Raw genomic sequence first — 13,231 nt, 5'->3', positions numbered from 1 at the left:
CTGTGCCTTTCCCTCCTGTTGGAATGTACAAAGTCTGTGCCTGAAGCATCTCTTGCTGAAAGATCACCCATCGTTCTGTTACAGTTCTTTCTGTCTTTCTTTGGTTCCATTTTGCCTTGGCTGAATCCCTTCTGATCCCATTGAAAATAGCCTCTTTCAATTTAGATGTTCTACCTTACATTGCTTCTTGGTCTTTTGCATTACTAGTCTAAATCTTACGATATGATGATCACTCTTGCTCAAGTGTTCCCCCAGAGACATTTAGTCCACTTGGCCTGCCTCGTTTCCCAGCACCAGATTTTTTTAAAAAAATTAATTCACGGGATGTGGGCTTCGCTAGCTGGGCCAGCATTTATTGCCTATCCCTAGTTGCCCTTGAGAAGGTGGTAGTGAGCTGCCTTCTTGAACTGCTGCAGTCCATGTGGTGTAGGTACACCCACAGTGCTGTTAGGGAGGGAGTTCCAGGATTTTGTCCCAGCGACAGTGAAGGAACGGCGATATATTTCCAAGTCAGGATAGTGATTGACTTGGAGGGGAACTTCCAGGTGATGGTGTTCCCATCTATCTGCTGCCCTTGTCCTTCTAGACGGCAGTGATTGTGAGCTTGGAAGGTACTGTCTAAGGAGCCTTGGTGAATTCCTGCAGTGTATCTTGTAGATGGTACGCAGTGGCGCTACTGTGTGTCGTGGTGGACGGAGTGAATGTTTGTGGATATGGTGCCAATCAAGCAGGATGCTTTGTCCTGGATGGTGTCAAGCTTCTCGAGTGTTTTGCAGCTTGCACTCATCCAGGCAAGTGGGGAGTATTCCATCACACTCCTGACTTGTGCCCTGTGGATGGTGAACAGGCTTTGAGGAGTCATGAGGTGAGTTACTCACTGCAGGATTCCTAGCCTCTAACCTGCTCTTGTAGCCACAGTATTTATATGGCTAGAACAGTTCAGTTTCTGGTCAATGGTAACCCCCCCCAGGATGTTGAAATTGGGGGATTCAGTGATGGTAATGCCATTGAACATCAAGGGGCGATGGTTAGACTCTCTCTCGTTGGAGATGGTCATTTCCTGGCACTTGTGTGGCACAAATGTTACTTGCCACTTGTCAACCCAAGCCTGGATATTGTTCAGGTCTTGCTGCATTTGGACATGGAGTGCTTCAGTATCTGAGGAGTCACGAATGGTGCTGAACATTGTGCAATCTTCAGCGAATATCCCCACTTCTGATCTTATGATGGAAGGAAGATCATTGATAAAGTAGCTGAACATGGTTGGGCTGAGGACACTACCCTGAGGAACTCCTGCAGTGATGTCCTGGAGCTGAGATGATTGACCTCCAACAACCTCAACCATCTTCCTTTATGCTAGGTATGACTCCAACCAGTGGAGAGTTTTCCCCTGATTCCCACTGACTCGAGTTTTGCTAGTGCTCCTTGATGCCACACTCGGTCAAATGTGGCCTTGATGTCAAGGGCAGTCACTCTCACCTCACCTCGGGAGTTCAGCTCTTTTGTCCATGTTTGAACCAAGGCTGTAATGAGGTCAGGAGCTGAGTGGTGTCAGTGAGCAGGTTATTGTTAAACAAGTGCCGCTTGATTGCACTTTTGATGACCCCTTTCATTACTTTACTGATGATGGAGAGTAGACTGATGGGGCGATAATTGGCCGGGTTGGCTTTGTCCTGCTTTTTGTGTACAGGCCATACCTGGGCAATTTTCCACATAGCTGGTTAGATGCCGGTGTTGTAGCTGTACTGGAAAAGCTTGGCTAGGGGTGCGGCAAGTTCTGGAGCACACGTCTTCAGTACTATTGCTGAAATATTGTCAGGGCCCATAGTCTTTGCAGTATCCAGTGCCTTCAGCCATTTCTTGATATCATATGGAGTGATTCAAATTGGCTGAAGACTGGCATCTGTGATGCTGGGGACCTCTGGAGGAGGCCGAGATGGACCATCCACTCGGCAGTTCTGGCTGACGGCCACAAGCTTATCTTTTGCACTGGTGTGACTGAGCTCCCCCATCATTGAGGATGGGATATTTGTGGAGCTGCTGCCTCCAGTGAGTTGTTTAATTGTCCCCCATCATTCTGGTTGTGGCAGGCCTACAGAGCTTAGATCTGTTGGTTATGGGATCATTTAGCTATCACTTGCTGCTTGGCATGCAGGTAGTCCTGTGTTATAGCTTCACCAGGTTGACACCTCATTTTTAGGTATGCCTGGAGCTGCTCCTGACATGCCCCCCTGCACTCTTCAATGAACCTGGGTTGAACCCCTGGCTTGATGGTAATGGCAGAGCAGGGAACTTGCCGGTTTATGAGGTTAGAGATTGTTTCGAGTACAATTCTACTGCTGCTGATGGCCCACAGAGCCTCATGGATGCAGTCTTGAGTTGCTAGGTCTGTTTGAAATCCATCCCATTTAGCACAGTGGTAGTGCTACACAACACAATAGAGGGTATCCTCAATGTGAAGATGGGACTTTGTCTCAACAAGGACCGTGTGGTGCTCACTCCTACTGATACTGTCATGGACAGATGCTTCTGCAGCAGGTAGGTTGGTGAGGATGAGGTCAAGTATGCTTTCCCCTCTTGTTGGTTCCCTCACCACCTGCCACAGACCCAGTCTAGCAGCTATGTCCTTTAGGACTCGGCCAGCTCGGTCAGTAGTGGTGCTACCGAGCCACTCTTGGCGAAATGGACATTGCCGTCTCCTACCCAGAGTACATTCTGCACCCTTGCCACCCTCAGTGCTTCTTCCAAGTGGTGCTGAACATTGGTGAACACTGATTCTTCAGCTGAGAGGGGTGGTAGGTGCTAATCAGCAGGAGGTTTCCTTGTCCATGTTTGACCTGATGCCATAAGACTTCAGAGTCCAGAGTCAATGTTGAGAACTCCCAGACCAACTCCATCCTGACTGTATACCACTGTGCTACTGCCTCTACTGGGTATAATCCTGCCAGTGGGACAGGACATAACCAGGGATGGTGATGCTGGTGTCTGGGACATTACCTGTAAGCTATGATTCAGAGTATGACCATGTCAGATTGTTGCTTGACTCGTCTGTGAGGCAGCTATCCCAATCTTGGCACCAGCCCCCGCAGGTTACTAAGGGGAACTTTGCCAGGTCGACAGCGCTGAGATTGCCATTGTCATTTCCGGTGTCTAGGTCCATGTCGGGTGGTCAGTCCGGTTTCATTCTGTTTTGACATTTTAGCGGTTTGATACAATGAGTGTCTTGCTGGGCCATTTCAGAGGGTATTTAAGAGTCACATTGCTGTGGATCTGGCGTGACATGTAGGCCAGAGCACTAAGGAGAGCGGGTTTCATTCCCTGAAGGACATTAGTGAACCAGGTGGGTTTTTACAACAATCAACAATGGTTTCATGGTCATCATTAGAATTATAATTCCAGATTTTTATTGAATTCAAATTCCACCATTTACCGTGATGGGATTTGATCCCGGCTCCCCAGAGCACTATGCTGAGTCGCTGGATAACTAGTCCAGTGACAATACCGCTTTGTCACAACCTCCCCCAAGTCACATCCTTCCCAAACGCCTGCATTCTCACCCCCTCTGCACGTTGCCCTCGAGGTGGCTGTGGTGGGGAAGAGACCGTTGTTCACCTCCTTGTGGATTGTGCCTTTGCAAAGAAGGTCTGGAGAGAGATGCAGTGGTTTCTGTCGAGGTTCATGCCGAGCAGTTCTGTGACACAGGACTCTGTGCTCTACGGGCTGTTCCCAGGGACACACACTGAGACAAACATCAACTGCAGCTGGAGGATCATCAACTCGGTGAAGGATGCTCTTTGGCCTGAAACCTATTGGTCTTCCAGCGCAAAGAGTTGTCCCCGACGGATTGTTGCAGACTGGCACATTCCAAGGTCTAGGAATATGTGCTGAGGGACGCACTAAAGCTCAGGGCAGGGGCTGCAAAGGACTCGTTCATGTCACAGTTGCTGGAGCAACATTCTCAGAAGCTGTGTGAAGATTTATGGAGCGTGCGCAGTGCATGGTCATCATCATCTTCCTGCAATTGAGTGACTATTAGGGCCTCCCCTGCGTCTCCATGACAGAAGCATTCTCACATTCTGCCATAAGCCAGACGGGAGCCAAACGTTCACAAATGTGATGTGAGGGACTATGGTGTCTCCTCACTGCATGTCATCATCATCCTCCACAAATCTAGCAACTATGAGGGCCTCCCGAGCGTGCCTGCCTCGTCTAGCCTGTGCGAGGTCCTCATCCCCGTCATCGCCGCCTCCGAGGACCTCCTCAGCCTCATCCCCTTCGGCGTCCTCCTCATCGGAGGAGGTCTGCAGCTCCTCCAGCTCCTCCTCAGCCAGCTCGTCTCCCTGTTGGAGCGCCAGGTTGTAAAGGGCACAGCAAACGATGACCCTCAGCCACCAGTCACCTCAACGGCAAGGCTGCACTTGCCCCCCACTCCCCCTCACCCACAAAAGTCGCCTCCGAGGCAGGGCAGCACATACCCCCGACCCCCCCTGTGCCCCTGAAGCCTGGAAAGCAACAGGCAACCCCAGTGAGCTGTTCACTCACCTCCAGTTTACCCAAAGTGCAGCCGCCAAGTGCACGTCACCTCTGTGCTGTTGTGAAACACGTCAGCGTGCTTTCCCGCTGACGTGGACGGATGATCCAGCGGGGGTGCAAGAGCCTGGCGGGATGGCCTGATAATGATATGCTGGTGTATTACAATGAGGTTCCCGATGACCGATGGTGGGAAACGCGGCCTGTCGTTGGCGGGCTGAGCGGACAATCACAACCTGCCTTCCCACCATCGTGAAACCGATCGCGCCACCTATCATGCCCACCACCAGCGGGCACGGAAAATTCAGGGACAAATGCGGGTTAATTAAGAAGAGCCAGCATGGATTTCTTAAGGGAAAATGGCGTTTCCCTAACTTGCTGAAATTTTCTGAAGAGGTAACAGAGAGGGTTGGTGAAGGTGATGCTGTTGATGTGGTGTACATGGACTTCCAAAAGGCATTTGATACAGTGCCACACAGACTTGTGAGAAAAGTTATATCTCATGGAATAAAACAGACAGTAGCAATGTGGATAGAAAATTGACTGAGTGACAAGAAACAGAGAGTAATAGTTAATGGATGATTTTAGGGCTGGAGGCGGGTTTGTAGTGGAGTTCCCCAGGGGTCAGTATTGGACCCTTGCTTTTCCTGATATATATGAATGGTTTAGACCTTAGAGTAGAGGAAAATTTTTCAAAATTTGCAGACGATACAAAACTTGGAAGCAACTGTGAACCGTGAAGAGGGCAGTGGAGAACTTGAAAAGGACACAGACTAGTTGGTCGAATGGGCGGATATGTGGCAGATGAAGTTCAGTGTGGAGAAATATGAGCTGATGCATTTTGGTAGGAAGAACATAGAGAGACAGCACAAAATAAAGGGGGCGTCGACACAGATGGACCTGGGTGTGTATTTGCATAAGTCATTAAAGGTGGCAGGACAAGTTGAGAGAGCAGTTAACACAGCGTTCAGTATCCTAGGCTTTATTAATAGGGGCTTGTATAAGACACGAGTTAGACCACAGCTGGAGTACTGCGTACAGTTCTGGGCACCACATTTTAGGGAGGATGTGAAGGCATTGGAGAGAGTGCCGAAGAGGGATGTGGAAGATCAGTTACGGAGTAAGATTGGAGACGTTGAGACTGTTTTCCTGAGAGAAAAGAAGGCTGAGAAGAGAGTTGATAGAGGTATTGAAAGTCATGAGAGGTCTGGAGAGAGTAGATAGGGAGAAATTGTCCCCACTTGTGAAATGATCGAAAATGAGGGGATACAGATTTAAAGCAACGGGTAAAAGAAGCAGAAGTGACATAAGAGAAACCGATTTCACACCGTGAGTGGCTAGGGTCCGGAATGCACTGACTGAGAGTGTGGTTCAATCAAAGCATTCAAGAGGGAATTAGATAATTAGTTGAAAAGAAACAATCTGTAGGGTTATTGGGTGAGGGCAGGAGAATGGCACTGGGTATTGAGATGCTCATTCAGAGAGCCAGTACAGACACGATGGGCCGATTGGCCTGCTTACGCACCGTAACCATTGTGTGATCGTGAATTTAGACGCTTGTCAGCAGCTGTGTAAAGTCTATGAGTTTTGAGCTGGGAGCTTGCTGTACTTTTAAGAGCGGTATCAGCAGCGGCAGCAGAGAACTGGTTTAAAATGTTGTGAGGTAAAAGCTGCAGTGGAGTGAGAGAGAGAGAGAGAGAGAGTGGTGGAGAGGTGTATTTGCAAGTGAATGGTGCTTTTGTATGAACGGTTTTCCAGGATTTGGGGCTCCATTGTCCAAAACAACTTCTTTCACTGCCCAAAATAGGCTAAAGACTGAACTCAATGGGCAGAATTTTTGGCTTGGTGGGCGGGCGCGTGTCCGATTCGCTCGAGCCTGAAATGAAACATGTTGACATCAGCCGAGCGTCCCAACGTCAACGCGCACTCTCGCGATATTTCGGTGCATCATTAAATATTGGCCTACGCTGCACCTGCAGAACAAATGAAGCAAACTCAGGCCAATAACACAAAATCAAATGTCATTTAATGTTGCAGGTGACAGATTCCTGAACTGAACATTAACCGGTGTTGTTTGTCACACCATTAAAAAACTCAAAGCAAAATGGGGGAACAAAACATCACCCGTGACAAGACCATCTTGTGCTTAAGGTGCTTTAAATTTACATTTGTGGGTGCTATGTCTAGGTGCTGCCCCCTCGCTGGCACTGGCATTGGAGGCAGCCTGCTGACTCTGCTGCCTTGTTGGCCTGGGTGACCTTGGCGGTCGTCCTCTGGCCAGTGGAGCCTGTGCTGTCCCCACCTGGGAGGGAGCGGCCAGTGCCATGGCTGCCATCTCCCCAGTCGCCGCAGCCTCATCAGATGCCACGGTCACTGGCAGAGGGGCAGAGGGGCTGCTGCCATCATCCGTAGAGCCCTGAGAGGAGCCCGCAGAGACAACAGGCAGCTCGTGCGCCAACGTGAGGTCACTCAGGACCTCCCTGCTCACCATTGATGGACGGGCACCTAGCTGGTATACTGGGTACCCCATCCATCTCACACACGGACACTGACCACCTGAGGTCATTGCCGGTGTGAGCGCTTGCAGGTCCGAGTGTATCCCCAGGGACCCCTGATCCTGTCCCTGGGGCAGCCTCTCCCTGACAGTCACCACTCTCTCCTTGGCTGAGGCAGTGCGCTCAGTGGTCATGCTCCGCATGGACTCCTCCATAACGGAGACCATGGCGCACATACCCTCATAGATCTCCGCTAGATCCTCCCGCACACCCCGCTGGACGTCCAGCATCTGCTTCCTAATGGACGACTCCAGAGGCTCATCATCAGCCTTCGACTGAGCATCGTCCTGGTCTCCAGCAGTCCTCCGACTGCCAGCACCCTGGGCACTCTCTGCCTCCGCCTGCACCTCAAACGAGTGTGAAGTGCCCTCACCAATGTGCACTGAGATACTGGACGGCCATCTAATGCTGGTATCTGCGCTGGTGCCTGCTTGACAGAGCGGGTGTGAGGCAGGCGCGTGGGGAACATGGTGATCTTCCGGGGTCAGGGGTGGCCCTTCAGGGTCCTGAGTGCGAGCGCCTGCTGCTGAACCCAAAAGGGAGAAGATGAACATGTCGTTAGTGAAAGTCATCAGACTCTCACTGTACATGCCAGGCACCCTGGTGAGACAACGGAGATCTGCTTCATGGTGCCCTCGTCTTTTGATTGTCAATGGGGACTCCAGGTTCGAGGCGCACATCAATGAAGAGGCTACACTAGAATGGTTGCACAAGCTGAAGTTCTCACCTCAGTGCGCTGCACTCTGACCTTCGTCTGATACCCCAACCTCACCATGGCTGGTTGACCGAGGTACTTGCTGCCCCTCGAGTTCCAAGGCCTTCTGCTTATAGTGAGTGAGGATGAGGAGGTGTGGGGTTCCCCGCCAGTCTGTGACCTCTCAATATTGTTATGGGATGTCTTCTCCTGAAAGTATAGAGGAGCAGTGAGTCCACTCTCTACCTGCAGCGCCATTGCAGCCAGTCCAACCCCAGCTGAGGACCATCTCGCAGGGCACATCCGATTCGTGGCACTCGACCCGCAAGGCACTCAGTCCATGCAGCCAGGGCTCACCCCCTTGGCGAACTTCGGCATCATTGGCAGCTGCCACTGACTGTAACACCCCTGAGGTCCATGGGGGATGGCCAGCCCCTAACTGTTCTCCACACTGACCCATGCCAACATGCTACTCATGGGCACTCATCCTTCCTAAGAATGGGTTTGGGTGCATGCCCAGTGCTCTTATTACCATTGCCACTCATTCCTTCCAGTTTCTAACACATGCCCCGGACCCTCCGAACCATATCCCCAGCACCTTCAGGCCGTCAGCCCTGACGGTGAAGGGGACAAAGGATCGGTCAGCCCAGTTCCCAAAGAACATGGCCTCGCTCTTCTCACGATTTACCTTGGCTCCCGAGGCCAGTTCAAACTGGTCGCAGATGTGGATCAGTCTGCGCACCGACAGTGGATCCGAGCAGAAGACGGCGACATCGTCCATGTACAGGGAGGCTTTGACCTGAGTGCCTCCACTGCCTGGGATCGTCACTCCTCTTATGCCCGGATCCTTCCTGATGGACTCAGCAAAGGGTTCTATGCAACACACAAACAGGACAGGCGAGAGAGGACAGCCCTGCCTGACTCCAGATTTAATGGGAAAGCTATCTGTTTCCCACCCATTGATTGAGACTGCGCTACTGATGTTAGTGTAGAGCAGTTGGATCCAGTTGCGAATTTCGTCCCCAAACCCCATTTTGGAGAGCACATCCACCATGTAGGTGTGCGATATTCTGTCAAAGGCCTTCTCCTGATCCAAGCTGATGAGGCAGGTATCCACACCCCTGTCCTGTACATAGGCAATCGTATCCCTGAGCAGCGCCAGGCTGTCAGAGATCTTCCTGCCTGGCACAGAGCAGGTCTGGTCAGGGTGGATCACCAATTCCAGAGCGGATTTGACCCGATTGACGATGACCTTGGACAGAATCTTATAGTCCACATTCAACAGTGAAATGGGTCACCAATTTCTAATTTCCTCCCTTTCCCCCTTGTGCTTGTAGATGAGGGTGATGATGCCTTTCCTCATGGATTCTGACATACTGCCGGCCAGGAGCATACTCTCGTACACTTCTAGCAGGTATGGGCCGATCCAGTCCCACAGAGCCGAATACAACTCCGCCAGCAAGCCGTCGCTTCCAGGAGTTTTACTCTTCTCGAAGGACTCAAGGGCCTTAGTCCCTGGAACAGAAGATGATCTTGGAGGCCTCCGAGGCAAAGAGCGAGGCTTGCTGGCTCTTCACCTCTTGGAGTTCCTCCTTGACATCGACCCCCATCGACTGCAGCCAGAGCAGATTCTGCATGTTTTTCTGGAGTCGGGACATTTCCCTCTGTTCCTTTCTAGCTTTCTGGGTGCCTTTGAGGATGAAAAACCTCTTGATGCTTACCTTGATCACTTTGGAGAGAGAAACTGAGTGAACTTTTCAGGTGAATGACCTTTCATCACAACCTGAAACGTTAACTCTGTTACTCCACACAGAGGCTGAAAACCTGCTGTGTATTTCCATCATTTTCTGTGTGTATTATCACAGAGATATTCTGTTTCTGCTCATTACTGAATATTCCAAACACTTTACTCCATGAAGCACTTTTGAAGTGTTGAAATGTGTTTTGCTGTTGTAAGTGTGGCAGTTATTTTGTACCCAGCAAGGACCCATATACAACAACGGGATAATGACAAATAACCTCTTTTAACTGATGTTGGTTGAAGAATAAATGTTCAGCAGGAAACCAGGGAGAATTCCCCAGCTTGAATCGTACCTGGGATCTTTTTCAGCTACTTGTTAAAGCCTTGATTTCCGATCTCCTCCAACAGGACTGTCAGCTTGGATTAAGTGCACAAATCTCTGGAGTGAGATTTGAACCCACAACCTTCTGCTTGAGAGGCTACAGAGTCAGCAAGTGAAGCACAGGAGAAAATGGAGCTGGATCGTGAGTTTGGAGCTATACTGATGTAAGTGAAGATACTTTTAGTCAGCTGAATGGAGTGTCTCTTTAAATCTCTGCGTAGCTCTTTTCACAGACATTCTGTAAACAGCTTTTGGCTGGGTGGGTGGGGGAGGGGGGGAAGCTGTGTTGTTTTTTGCAACTGTCCCTAACCTGTTTGACCAGAATTTTCTATTTTAAATTCAGAGTTTAGCGACATGTCCTCTTTGTTTTCAGTTGTCTCACTGCCCCCCTCACATCAGTGTCTTAGCTTTTCACATTGACTTTTTTTTGCTGATGTCTTGAAAATCTTTAATGTTTCTTTCCATTCCCTGGTGTAAATATCATCTCAGTCGTCTGCACACAAGTTTACAGCACAGAAACCGGCCGGGACAATTCCGGTTCGACTGTCATCTGGAAATTGGGCCCAAATAGCGTTTGAAAGTGCACTGGTATGGTTATGCTTCGAGTTACCGTTAATTAAATTGCACAATCAGAAAGGAAAAATCTAAGATCAACCAACGCAATCAGGCAGAATAATAGAAAGCAATCTTTTCTTTGTTTTCCATAAGCAGCGTTCCTTGAGCTATTTAATAGAGGCAGCACTGATGTTGATTCTATTGCTACCACTGAAAATACTGTAACTCCTTCCGCTGACTGGAAAGGCGTCAGCAACAGTTGCGCCTGCGCACTCGGGCCTCACTGTTGAATAGAAAAGTAGAGAGCTGATGCTTCAGTTATTCAGGGCATTGGTGTGACCCCATCTGGAGCACTGTGTACACTATTGGTCTCCTTATTTGAGGAAGAATGTCAATGCGTTGGAAGCCATTCAGATACGGTTTACCCAACTAGTACCTGGATTGGGCGGATTGCCTTATGAGGAAGGATTGGACAGGCTAGGCCTGTATCTGCTGTAGTTCAGAAGAGTAAGAGGCGACCTGATTAAAACATACAAGAAGCTGAGGGGCCTTGAGAGGGTGGATGTGGAGAGGATGTTTCCTCTTGTGGGAGAATCTTGTATTTGGGGCCACTGTTTAAGACAGAGGTGAGGGGAAATTCTTTTCTCTCAGAGGGTCGTGAGACTTTGGAATTCTCTTCCTCAACAGGCGATGGAAGCAGAATCGTTGAATATTTTTAATTATTGAGAAGTAAGTGGGTGAAAGCTTATCGAGGGTAGGGGGTAATGTGGAAATGAGGTTACGATCAGATCAGCCGGGAGCTTATTGAGTGGCAAAGTGGGCTTGAAGGGCTGAGAAGCCGACTCCTGTTGCTAATTCATATGTTCATGTGTTTTTGTTAGTAACATGAAGAGGTTTTCACCCTCAAAGGTATTCAGAAGGCAAGAGAGAGAGGGAGAGGCTGGGGGAACGTTTCCTGTCTCCAGAAAAACCTGCTCCAGCTGCAGTCGATGGGGGTGGATGTCAAGGAGGAACTCCAATAGGTGAAGAGCCAGCAAGCCTCGCTCTTTGCCTCGGAGGCCTCCAAGATCATCTTCCGTTCCAGAGTCCGCTCCGTGGAGCAGGATGAGACGTGCTCACGTTTCTTCTTCCAAAAGGTACACAGAGAGAGCTCTGTGATCAGCAGCCTGAAGGAAGAAGACGGCTCAGTAAAGTCATCGCAGTCCGACATTTTGAGGATCAGCAAATCCTTTTATGTCAGATTGTATGACGTGAAGCCCACAGACAGTACGGAGTCCCAGTCCTTCCTGTCCTCCATTACAAAGGGCTTTGATGACAGTACATGGGAGAGTCTGGACAAACATGGTGGATGTGCTCTCAAAATGAGATTTGGGGAGGGATTCCGCAACACGGCAGGAGTCTCACCCCCTCTGCACGTTCCCCTTGAGGTGGCTGTGGTGGGGACAAGACCGTTGTTCACCTCCTTGTGGTTGTGCCTTTGCAAAGAAGGTCTGGACGTCGGTGATAGACGCTCTTTGGTCTGCCTGAAACTTGTTGGACTTCCAGCGCAAAGAGTTGTCCCCGACCGAGTGTTGCAGACTGGCACGTTCCAAGGTCCAGGACTACGTGCTGAGGGACGCACTAAAGCTTGGGGCAGCCACCGCAAAGGCGCAATGGGGAAGGGTCGCTGTCTAAGACCTTTCTGCCACAGTGCACCCAGGGACTGGGAAATGTTGAGAGCCCCTCGGGCTGTACAGCTCCAAATGAATGTCTGCAGTGAATACTAATTATATTGAAGCACCTCAGAGAGCAACATGATGTATGTTGATAACTCCAATACTTTTGTCTGATTGTCTGCATTGACCATATTGAAATGATTGTAATATTCATTGATTGTATCGATGCACCTTGTGATCAATGTGTAAAAGTTGAATCTGATTGTACTTTTGTGATGGTGATTTTGAAATGTTTTGGAATGTTCCTCCAGATATTTTATGAATAAAGTATATTTTTCAAAAAAAAATCTGTTCTTATCAGTTTAATATCCGATACGTCCTTTATCTGGGGACCAAATATTAAATTGATTTTTGGAGCAGGGAGATGGAACAGGATCTTTCTCCGTCCATTCCACACATCGACCTGGTATTGCAGCGTCTTCAGGAATGGTGCAGTTTTGCCCTCTACAGGGTGAAAGGGAAACTGAAAAGAAGAAAAAGTCATTCAGAGCATTGTCCTGCTTTCCATCATTGATCTGGTTGAACTGAACTTGTGCTGAGTGGCAGGACAGGCTCATTGGTGCCAGACTGAGTGATGCCCCCTTTACCTTTAATTTCTCCTTTAACTCCTCTCAATTCCTCCAAATAAAAGGTGTGGCCATGGGTACCCGCACGGGCCCCCGCCATGCCTGTCTCTTTATGGGGTATGTGGAACATTCCTTGTTCCAGTCCTACTCCGGCCCCCTCCCACAACTCTTTCTCCGGTACATCGATGATTACTTCGGTGCTGCTTCATGCTCTCGTCGGGAACTGGAAAAATTTATTAATTTTGCTTCCAATCTCCACCCCTCCATCATTCTCACATGGTCCATCTCTGACACTTCCCTTCCCTTCCTTGACCTCTCTGTCTCAATTTCTGGTGATAGACTGTCCACCAATATCCATTACAAGCCTACCGACTCCCACAGCTACCTTGTCTACAGCTCCTCACACCCTGCTTCCTGTAAGGACTCCATCCCATTCTCTCAGTTCTTTTGCGTCCGTCGCATCTGTTCTGATGCTGCTACCTTCAAAAACAGT

At 49.5% G+C, this 13,231-nt stretch overlaps 1 pseudogene; it reads left to right on the top strand.

Moving 5' to 3' along the window:
* Positions 1-12,441: 12,441 nt before the first annotated feature.
* LOC144675820 (U2 spliceosomal RNA) lies at positions 12,442-12,612 on the top strand (annotated as a pseudogene).
* Positions 12,613-13,231: the final 619 nt, after the last annotated feature.

Source organism: Cetorhinus maximus, unplaced genomic scaffold, assembly GCF_964194155.1.
Source record: "Cetorhinus maximus unplaced genomic scaffold, sCetMax3.hap1.1 HAP1_SCAFFOLD_1176, whole genome shotgun sequence".
Classification (NCBI taxonomy): domain Eukaryota; kingdom Metazoa; phylum Chordata; class Chondrichthyes; order Lamniformes; family Cetorhinidae; genus Cetorhinus; species Cetorhinus maximus.
Note: the sequence above shows the minus strand (reverse complement) of the source record. Positions and strands in the feature narration are given on the sequence as shown.